The sequence below is a fragment of the Drosophila suzukii genome, assembly GCF_043229965.1.
Source record: "Drosophila suzukii chromosome Y unlocalized genomic scaffold, CBGP_Dsuzu_IsoJpt1.0 scf_Y1, whole genome shotgun sequence".
Lineage (NCBI taxonomy): Eukaryota > Metazoa > Arthropoda > Insecta > Diptera > Drosophilidae > Drosophila > Drosophila suzukii.
This window is the reverse complement of record NW_027255895.1, coordinates 2,543,968-2,555,543: the sequence shown is the minus strand read 5'-3', so window position 1 is coordinate 2,555,543 and position 11,576 is coordinate 2,543,968. Positions and strand designations below refer to the sequence as shown.

General features: G+C 43.0%; 1 pseudogene; it reads right to left on the bottom strand.

Annotated features, from left to right (window-relative positions):
* Positions 1–5,301: 5,301 nt before the first annotated feature.
* On the bottom strand, positions 5,302–6,759 carry LOC136117783 (uncharacterized; annotated as a pseudogene).
* Between the last annotated feature and the right edge of the window lie 4,817 nt (positions 6,760–11,576).

The following is an 11,576-nucleotide window of genomic DNA, read 5'->3' as shown; positions in this document are numbered from 1 at the left end:
TGTGAATATGTGGGTGCTAGCTAAGGAAGAAAGAGGAAAAGGCGAGCATGCAATGAATCCGCGATCGAAACTTCAGCCAACCACGAAAGTAATTTTTTTACATATTTTTGCTGTGTCGGTTTGAGTGTCTCCTTTTCCCCTCTTCTTTTTTTGCATTTTCTTTCCCCCTTCACTGCTCTCATCATCTCGAAGAAAGCGCTTTCGTCGATGGATTTGAAACAGTGGTGAGTCCAAATCTTCATCTATTTATTACATAAAAGAAAGGGAGTAGGAAGGAAATGGAATAAATTGGAGGGTGAGACGTAAGAAGAAAAGATCAGAAGGGACGGCCGAATGAGCAAGGAATAGAAAGAAATTTACGACAACGTCTGAGCGAACCGGGAAAGCATGAGTTAAAGAAAGCTCGATCGCGTGGATCCCAAGCTCTTCGTTCGCTTTGAGTTTAGTTTTAAGTGCCAGTCGACGAAATTGTCGGACTAATTTTCCATAAAATTTGAATTCGAAATGTCCATAAAGAAACCCTGATATTAGCAAGAACGGCAGAAAAAAAATCGTACCATTAATAATTTAGGTAAAGTCCACCAAGGGGATTTACGCAATCGCTTACCAAATTTTGTCCCAAAAGTCTTTAATCTTGTAATTTTTAAATTGTCGTCTATTCGCATGTGATTTTATATCGTTTACCTTAGGATAAGTTATGTTTGTATATTACTATAATTAAAATTTGTATAATGTGCTAAAAGGAATTAGTGTTGGCCGCGGCTGGCGTTGACCTGCAATGAACAAGTGTACTTAAAAAAAAAAAAGGGTCGCTCAGGCTGTTAGGAAAAGGCATTCCGAGATGTCGGCAAGACCATCACACCCATAGCCGAAGAGCCAGAGCCGGAGAATAACTTATCGCGTGCGCTGGCATCTCGAGATAACATCTGGCCTAAAGTTTTTATAAGTGTAGCGGTTCGTTACAGTTATAATTAGTAAAAGAATAATTAATAAAATTATGATTGGCGACCCCCAACTCACAGCGATGTCGAGAAACACCAATCTGATTTTTTCTGATGAACAAAGGGGCTTAACTTCTGTATATTCGTATTAACCGGTTTATTTTTCAAATTATGTCGTCACTGAACTCGTGAGATAGGATCACATCCACTATTTTCTAGAACGCAAAATACAGTTATCTTGGAATAGTACTTGTTCAAAGAGCTGCGGCACTTTTTTCACCTTTTAACAAACCGAAAGACCAACACGAAAACTTTAAAGCTTTATGTGCTCTGGGATTACCACAAGCGCTAATGCTGATTTGCGTAATTCCATCGACACGACATCAGCAGGAACTTCGAAGTGTCGATTCACAGGCCAATCTATTTCTGGACCGAGCAAAAACGACGGCCAGCGAACTAAATGGAAGCTGTAAGTTCCTCAACGTCACATCCCGTGACAGGATGTCCGCTGGGTTTACTTTCGTAGGGACATGTCGCCAAATTACTTTTTCCGAACACTCTTAAGTCTCTGCATCTCCTTTTGAGACAAAAACCGAAAACGACGCGTATGCGTTTAGATCCAATGCAGAGTGGTCTCCGAGTCCATCCATGTATTTCTGCCGGGACTTTGTCGTCTGTATGTTGGAATCGCGATACCTTGACATTGGGCAGCTGCAACAGCGTTCCCACAGTCACAGTTAGGTTAGGTTAGGTTAGAGCGGCTGCCAAATCATTGACACACTTAGTCCTTAAAAGGTCCATTGTGGTACCGCGTGGATCTGTATCCCCTTTCTTTAAAATCTGCTGCCTTTATTGCAGCTGGCTTAGCATAATTTTAGGCTTATGTTCGCCAGTTCAGATAGACTGCTCATGAAGGGATTCCCTAAGTGGTACAGTCTAGATCTGCTCAGGGCCGGGCAGGAACAGAACAGGTGTTCCACCGTTTCCTCTTCCTCCTCGTCCCTGCAGCTTCTGCAGAAATCGTTTCGGGGCGCGCCCAATCTGCTTGCGTGTGTGCCAACCAACCAGTGGCCTGTTAACACTCGTATTACCATTCCTCACTCGGTACGGTTTAGTCTCAATAGTTCCGAAGTTCTCTTCGCGTCGATGATTGGCCATGTCTGGCCAGATGCGACAGTGCATGCGACAGTGCTTAACATGTGTCCATGCTAGGCTCGCAAGTTTCTTATATTGGTTTTTAATGTTAAGCTTGCAGGTGGCCATCGGTGTTCTCCTTGTCCGGAAGGAGAGGAACGGTAGTGCCATGCCTGGCCAGCTCATCTGCAATACAATTGCCTGTAATGTTCCGGTGAACCGGGACCCATATCAGGTAAATTTTAAACTGCAGAGCCATCTCGTGCAGAGATTTGCGGCAATTTGATATGTTGTGGGAGTTTGTATTGGTCGAGATAATCGACCTGATAGCCGCCTGACTATCACTATAGATGTTAATCAGTTTATTCTGACAGTTTGCATCGTTCAGAAGCATCAAAGCTTCAATTATGGAAAATACTTCCGCCTGGAAGACGCTACAGTGATCCGGAAGTCTGAAGGATTTCCTGATATTAAGTTGTTCGGAGTATATACCTCCTCCGACTTAATTATTTAATTTTAATTTATTTAATTTTGAGCCGTCAGTGTAGAAATTGACTGCCTCTGTAGAGCCCGGCTGGACTTGTTCCCAGTCTTCTCTGGTTGGGAGCAATGCTTCAAAGGGGGTGTGGATGTATTCAATAGGTTTGCATAGATCTGTTCTGGGTGGGATCATTGTGTCTTGCTGGAGTATCCTGGCATGACCGTATATTTGGGGTTTCCACTGCCCTAAGTCCCTCATCCGAACCGCAGCTATCTTAGCTCGTTCCATGCCGGCTAGGTCCAGACTTGGAAGGTTCAGAATAGCATTTAGCGCCTCGTTGGGGGTGGTGCGAAGGGCTCCGCTTATGCATAAGGATGCCATTCGTTGTACCTTGTTTAGGTTTGTTGTGGTTGTCTGCTTCATTAGCGCGGGCCACCATATTGACACTCCGTAGAGCAGAATAGGCTTAACTATCGCTGTGTGTATCCAGTTGACGATTTTTGGGGACATGCCCCATTTCGTTCCGATGGTCTTTTTGCAGGAGTAGAGGGCAATTGTTGCCTTCCTCGTTCTCTCTTGGCTGTTTAGTCTCCATGTCAGACGCTTATCTAATACTAACCCCAAATATATATATGATAGACGTTGATGCACTACGAGCAGTACAAACAAGTGGCCCAACGACACCAAGAACGTCCTTGTTACGCGCGGGGCCCTTTTATCAATTTGGGCAAAAAATACGAGTTCGCGAGGAAGATACAAAAAACAAATAGAGACGGGACACAAATGAAATTAAAAGAAGCATCTAAGAATGAAGCAAATGAGTTAAAATATTAGTTTTTAATACCGGGATAGAAGTTGAAGTGCAAATTAAATGATAAAGGTTGTTATAATTGTTACATAGAACGCGAAAGGGCTCGTGCACACAAAAATTAGATGTACATCGTGGCAAATTTAGGGGATAATAATTTCGTGTTAGTCTAACAGGAACATTGAAAGTTAGGCGGTTTACAATTTCTACAGAATCAATATCACCTCTTATAAGATTTTGCATAAAAATAGTACCAAGCATTGTTCTACGATTTGCAAGGGTAGGTAAATTAAGCAATAGTAATTTACTCTGATAACAAGGTAGCCTTATGTTTTGATCCCAGTTCAAACTACGAAGGGCAAAAAGAAGAAATTTTTTTGTACCGACTCAATACGGTCAATATGCACTTGATATTGTGGACTCCAAACCGAAGAACAATATTCCAAAATAGGACGGACAAGGGAGGTAAATAATAATTTGGTTGTATAAGGGTCATCAAATTCTTTTGACCAACGCTTTATAAACCCAAGAACACTCATGGCCTTGCTGACAGTGGACATTATGTGGCAGTCAAATTTAAGTTTTGGGTCCAGAAGAACGCCTAAGTCATTAACTGAATATATACGATCGAGTGGCGTATTTTGAAGAGAGTAACTAACAAAAGTAGGAGTACCCCTATGAAAAGTCATAACGTTGCATTTAAGGCAGTTCAAATTTAAAAGGTTATACTCACACCATCCCTGAAAACAATCAATATCTGACTGTAAGTTGATAAACAAAGCTTAACATCATCAGCATACATTAGTACACGAGAGTGTGTTATGATAGAGGGAAGATCGTTAATAAACAAAGTAAACAGCAAAGGGCCCAAATGACTACCCTGAGGCACTCCAGATGTCACATAGATCAGTTTTGAGGCAGCCTTCTTGAATATAACCCTCTGAGTCCTACCATTCAAATAACTTGAAATCCAAGTTAATAGATTACATGGAAACCCAAGCTGATTTAATTTGAATAAGAGAAGAGAGTGGTTGACAGAGTCAAAGGCCTTACTAAAATCTGTGTATATAACGTCAGTCTGCATTTTATTCTTAAATCCATTTATTACAATAGATGACAATTCCAGAAGGTTGGTGGTGGTCGATCTTCGCTTAACAAAACCATGCTGACACGGTGATATTAGCGAGGAACATAAATGTTGCAAATGAGAAGGAATAATACGTTCAAATGCTTTAGGAATTGCCGACAATTTAGAAATACCTCTGTAATTCTGGGCATCCGCCTTCGCACCCTTTTTGTGAAGTGGAATGATAAATGAGTCCTTCCAGATAGTAGGAAAAACTGACGATGAAATAGACAAATTAAAAAGTTTAAGAATCGGTTTACATATGGTTGACGCACAAAACTTAAGCACACACCCGGGGAGTCCATCAGGACCGGGAGAATAAGTTGGCGTTGTTTTTTCTAAGTCTCTTACGAGAGAAATTTTCGTTATTTCAGGGGTAAAGATACAATTTGCCTTATGTAAGGGATTAGGGTAGTTAGAATTTGACCAAGCAGCCGAACTATAAGTAGTTTGGAAAAACTCGGCAAATAAATCAGAAATTTCAGAATCCGTCGATGCCTCCATTGAGTTAAAACGTACCGATGAAGGCAATGCTGACGACTTACGCTTGGCATTGACAAATTTATAAAACTGCTTCGGATCATTTGAAAATTCAAATTTACACCGACTTAAATACATAGAATAGCAATGACTATTGAGAACATTAAAATCCGATCGAGCCACCACATATTTCGAAAAATCAGATGGCTTACCCGGTTTCTTATACTTTTTATAAGTGTTTGTGTTAAGGTTTTTAAGTCTTTGAAGCGCATTGGTAAACCAAGGTGGCCCGTTTGTCCTTGAAGGAAACCTATGAGGACACCTGGCGTTGTCACTGAAGGAGAAAGGATGTCAGACTTATGGGCCTAAAATCTTTCGTCATCGTGTGCGAGGCTTTGCCCGCTTTGGGTATAAAGACTACCTTTGTTTCCCTCCATGTTGATGGCAAAATGGTACGGAAAATTGTCTTTAGCCAGTTGATGGCAAGTTGACCTGCGTGTTGGATGTGCGCAGGTGAGAGATGATCGGGTCCTGGTGATTTGAAGGGCTTGAAGCTGTTTATGGCCTAACTTATGTTGCGTTCGGAAAGAAGCGTTTCCAAGTCAATGCTTAGACCTGCATGATTTTCTGGGAGACGTTCTACCGGGAGACTACCCGGAAAGTGGGTGTCTAGAAGGAGGCTTAGGGACTCCTCACTAGAGTCTGTCCACGAGGCATCTGGTTTTTGAAGGTACCCCAAGGAGGGGGTTGTTTTGGAGAGGATCTTCCTAAGCCGAGCTGCATCGGCTACTTCCTCTATGTTTGAGCAGAAGGTCTGCCAAGCTGATCTTTTTTCTTTCCTTATGGCCTTCTTGTAGGAGGCTAGTTCTAACTTGTACTGTTGCCATTTTAGATCCTCATTTCCTGCTTTTGCCCTGTTAAAAAGGGTTCTGCAACTGGATCTGAGTTCTGAAAGTTGCTTCGAAAGCCGAGTTGCAGGCATTCGTGAACATCCCTACTATGTTATCAAGACTGAGTATATCACTGTTGTCATTTGGGGGTTCTTTTGGAAGAATGTTTAGTAGGGCTTCCCTATAAGCGCGCCAGTTGGTACGTCTAAGGTTGACGAATTCAGCTGGAGTAGGAGGGTCTAGTGATAAAGTGGTTTCTGTAAATCTATGGTCAGAGAAAGAGTGTTCGTTTAAGACTTCCCTTTTCTGACTTCTTCTAGCAGATTACCTGACACCATGGTAAGCTCAATGACTGTTTGGCTATTTTTTGTCACAAAGGTGGGGGTATTACCTTTGTTGCATAGAAATAGATTTGAGCCAAGGATGAAGTTAAAAAGAGACTCAACAGGGGTGCTTGTTGGGCTTCCCCAATGAGTGTGGTGAGCGTTTGCGTCGCAGCCGATTACCAGTCCTATTTTGAGCGCCTCGCTATCTTTGACCAGTGTCCGGACAAGCTCGTCTGGGGGGTCTTCCTTCTCGAAGGCCATGTAAGCTGAAGCCACCCTGATTGTAGCCGATGGAAGTTCCAGACTTGCTACGGTGTTGTCTTCGTTGCTGTAATTATGAATCAGAAATATGCTAAGGTGCCTTTTGGCTAAAATGCAGGTTCGAATTTTACCTTCTTTTGGATCAAGCAGCAGCTTGAAATCTTTGGTACCCAGTCCAGCAACCTTGCCTCATACCACCCAAGGCTCCTGTATGAGTACTAGGTCTGCCCCGCCGTCAGCCAGGCGGAGCAGGAGGGCAGCCGTCGCTGCTTTACTGTGATGGAAGTTCACTTGCAGTAGTCTTAGCGACATTTGCCGAGTTCCCCTCCACCACTGTGACGTCCGCTTCCTCGCTGCCGCTGAGGTCGCCGTCGTCTTCGTCCGCCGGACTCATCGCCTGCATCCCTCTGCTTAGCGACGCGTCGGTTGGGGGTGTGGACACCGGAACACCCGCGATCTTATTGTATACTTAGGTGAACGGTAGACAGATTTAAGCGTTATTGTCGTTAGAAAGCGTGGCAAACTTTTTTTTGTGGGCGTTAGAGTGGTCGTGGCATATTCGCGTGGCATGTTCGCTGCGTACAAGGCTACGGAATCTAAATCGGAGATACCAATTCTATCTCTTTGACAGTTTCCGAGATATCCGCGTTCATACTTACTATTTTTTGGAGTTTGTGGGCGTCACAGGTTTGGGCGGATTTTGGGCGTTAGAGTGAGAGTGGCATATTCGCGTAATAAACTTGCGTTGTGCTCAAAGCTACGGAATCTAAGTCTGAGATCCCAATTCTCTATCTTTGATAGTTTCCGAGATATCTACGTTCATATTAACGATTTTTTGAAGTTTGTGGGCGGTTTGTGGACGTTAAAGTGGGCGTGGCAATCGTGGCAAGTTTGGGTCGATAGGTATTGATGAGAACAATTCATTTCAGTTAAAATTTTTATTCTAGCATCGAAACTGTAGGAGACACATATTTGGGCGGTTTGTGGGCGTTACAGTGGGCGTGGCACTCTGCTGAAACAAACTTGCAATGGAAGCTGCATGCCTAATACCAGTATTGTAGCTTGTATAGTTTCCGAGGTCTCAGCGTTCATACGGACAGACGGACAGACGGAGTTGGCTAGATCGACTCGGCTGGTGATTTTGATCAAGAATATATATACTTTGTGGGGTCGGAAACGCTTACTTCTGTCTGTTACATACTTTCCGACGAATCTAGTATACCCTTTTACGCTAGGAGTAACGGGTATAATTAGGCACCGCCATATCTCCGTAAGAAGCTCAGGAATCTGCATGCCTAATCACAGTATTGTAGCTTGTATAGTTTCCGAGATCTCAGCGTTCATACGGACAGACAGAGTTGGCTGGATCGACTCGGCTGGTGATCCTGATCAAGAATATATATACTTTATGGGGTCGGAAACGCTTCCTTCTGTCTGTTACACACTTTCCGACGAATCTAGTATACCCTTTTACTCTACGAGTAACGAGTATAAATAGGCACCGCCATATATATGCTTCTATCAAATGGATTAATTCTTGTATTTTTTTGGCGTGCGCTCCTCTACACTACGTGCGCTCGGCAAATTATTGTGACTGAAATCCTAAAGTAATTGGTTTCCTTAAATTTATTTAGTTCATTACAAATAATTCCCCTACACCGCTTACGTTCGGCTTATTCCTCTCGTTGGTTATAATTTTTGTAAATATAAAAAAATTTTTAATAACAAAAAAAAATTATAAAAAAAGCCAAAACCAGAAACTAGTAAAAAAGATATCCAACGAGATTGATACATGAGGAGTATAGAGCGAACGCAAAGATTTTTAAATAAGGGTCGATTCTCGTTAAATACAGTTGAGTTGGAATGTCGATTAGATATCCTAACTAAGCACATAGAAAATGCTTCGCTTACTCAAAACTAAATCGAAGCGATAGATAGAGATAATATGTACCGAGAAGAGTTAGAAGAGTCTGCCATAATAGCAAAGTTGTCGCTAACTTCCATAGTTTCATAAACAAGGCGTAAATGCGTTGACAATTCCGCTCCGCCGGCAATGCCGTCTCTCTTCCAACCTTCAGCGGAAACCATTTAGAGTTTAAAAATTTTATTAGCCTTTTCGAAACGTTTGTTGACAAAAATGACACGTTGCACGATATCGAAAAATGTAACCATTTAATATCGTGTTTGGGTGGAGACGCGCTAGGAACAGTCGGGACATTTCAAGCCAGCGCGGATAATTATCCAAAAGCCCTGGCTATCCTAAGGCCTGTATAATTTGCGAAAATTTCCCAGCCATTACCTACCGCCTTGAGAAACCTCATTGACACGGTCATGGCGCTGTACGATTCTCTTTTGTCATTAATGTCATCCTAAACCATTTAGTAATGGGCAAAGTCGATGCAGGAACTAAAAGAAAGTGGGAAGAACAGCTGGACTACACATCGTTTCCTCTTTGGAGCGAGTGTGATTCGGACCTGAACAAGCGCTAATAACATATGGTTGCGAAGAAGCTTGCAACCATAAAAATTGTTCAGCAGAGACAGGCCTTTCCTAAGAAGAATGGAAACAGGAGTTTTTCGTTTGTCGCTGGCAGGGACGATCATGAAGTATGTGTGTTTTGCAACCAGCAGAACATCCAGTAGGAAATTGCACTGCTTTTGCCGCTGTAACAGTTCAGCGGAGATTCGATTTTGCAAAAGATGCGCCCTTATGCATAATTGCCTTCAAAAGGGCCACACGTTAAAAAAATGCAAATCGAAAAAATGCAGGGTGTGAAAGTCGTCACACCACACATTCCTTTCTATTTATTCGCCGAATTTAAATTTCGCGTTGCCACATCCTTCCACGCTCTTACAGAGAACTCCATCCACTTCGCATGACTTGCATGCGACTGCATCGGAAAGAGTTATTCTTGCTACAGCCATTGTGGGGGTGCGAACAAAAAGTGGCGAGTTAGTTTTGGCTCGAGCTTTGCTCGATTCTGGTTCACAAGTAAATTTTGTGACCGGTGAGCTCGCTCAGAGACTTAAGATTAAGAGTGAGAACGTGTGTTGGAGTTTGCGGTGCATTGGAACTAACGCTCAAGAAACCAAGAAAATACACACGAGTCAGTTGTCTTCCGAATGTAACACCAGCGGCTGGAGGGTGCCTGAAAATATTTAATTTGCAGATCCATTCTTCTTCAAGCCCCAGAATATAGATATGCTTATAGGCGCAAACTTGATCTTTGAACTGTTGACAGTCGGCCAAATAAAGCAAGGGCCTGTGTTTCCAATTTTACAAAAACAGTTCTCGGCTTGATAGTGCCAGGGAGATGTTCCTCACAGGAAGGAAGTGCCAGGAGGAAGTGTTGGGTTCAATCGACACAACCCTGTAGAAATTCTGGTGGACTTGCCGCCCAAGGCCAAGGTCCATACAGCAGCTTTGTGAGCAACACTTTGAGAAAAATACTCAAAGATTGTCGTCGGTTCGTCTGCAGTTCAAATCTGACCGAAACCCTCTTGGCTTATTATATGAAGTTGCGAAAGAAGATTGCACAAGTTTGCGCTTGCAGCGGATGTTAAAAAGGTGTATCGTCAAGTTTAGGTAGGAATCTTTCAGCTCATAGTGTGGAGACGAGATCCATCTGAGTCTTTGAAAATCTTCAAGCTGAACACCATGACTTATGGAACTTCGCCAGCATCCTATCTGGCAATCCGTTGTTAAATGCTGCTTGGAGAGATTGCGCAAGATTCATACCCAAAAGCCGACAAGGTCATTCAGAATAACTTTTATGTTGACGATTTGTTGACTGGTGCAAGATGCGTTAAGAATCTAATAAGTCTTCGAAAGGAAGTTTCTCAGGAATTACAAGAGGCAGGATTTTAATTGGCAAAGGGGTTTTCTAACTGCTCATGCCGCTAACGGCTTGGTTTGGTTGCATGGTAAAGATTTCTTTAAATTTCGGTTGGATAACTCTTTCCTGGATCTTCGTGCGACAAAACGAAACACACTGTCGGTGACTGGCCGAATTTGCGATCCGCTTGGCCTATTTAGTGCTCTAGTGACAAGGGCAAAAATGTTGTTGCAGGTTCTGTGGCTTCGCGGATCTCTGCCCGGGTGGACCTTCCCTTTCTCCGCAACTCGTGGGAATCAAATATGAATGCCAACAAGAATTAAAATAAAAACACAATGGAGCCGGGCACTCGTAAGAAACCCGTGACGAAGGAGAAGGTGGGTGCGACAGGATCTGCGAGCGTTGGCTATCCCAAAAGGGCCCCTCCCCAAACTTGGGGTGATAGGTGGAAGACTTATTTATAATACAAAACTATTTAACAATAAGATGCTCGTGGACAGGTGAAAGAGATAGGGATAGAAATTCATGAGACCAGACTATCTCAGGAAAGAATATCTTACATGCTATTGAATATATACCAAATTTTTAAAATATGCTATCAGCTTCCTCAAAAAATTTAAATTATTACAAATAAAGAACCCTTAAATTCTTCAATGCAAAGTGATCATTGGCAGATGAGAGTAGGACCTAACAAATTTCTATAAGAATGTGGAGCGCCCTAATGTACATGTGCTCGCCCAAACTCCCTAAGCTCACGCTATCCTTGTGGGAAGTCCCTGCGCAACCCGGCCGAGATTACGACGTGGCAGAAGCTGAACGCATTCCTTACAGAGATGTTCTAGTCAATCTCAGTCGAAAGCATCCGCCTCCAGGGTAGCGTCTTGAAGCCCAAAGGATTTGACCTTTGTAAGAAGGAAATCCATCCTGTCCGCACATGTGAAAGATTTCTCTTGGTGACGGTCGACGAGTGGTTGGCATATATAAAGAGAAAGCAGCTGTGTCTCACGAGGGTATCAGCTGCGTGATTGCGAAAGTACTAAGAGGCAACTCCTCTCCATCGACTTCAATTCCTTCACCGAGACTCACATCAAGACCAAACAGACCCGTGGTCCAAAACTACTTTGCGATCCGTCTTGCTGGGCACCGCCATAATTGACATCTGTCACTCGTGCCCTGATAGATTCGGGATCGGAGGCAATTTTTATTTCTGAGCTGCCTCTCCAAGTTCTCCGAGACCAAGTATCAGGCCTAAACCAGACAGTATCCGCTGAATCCAAAAAGCTCTGTCAGTCTA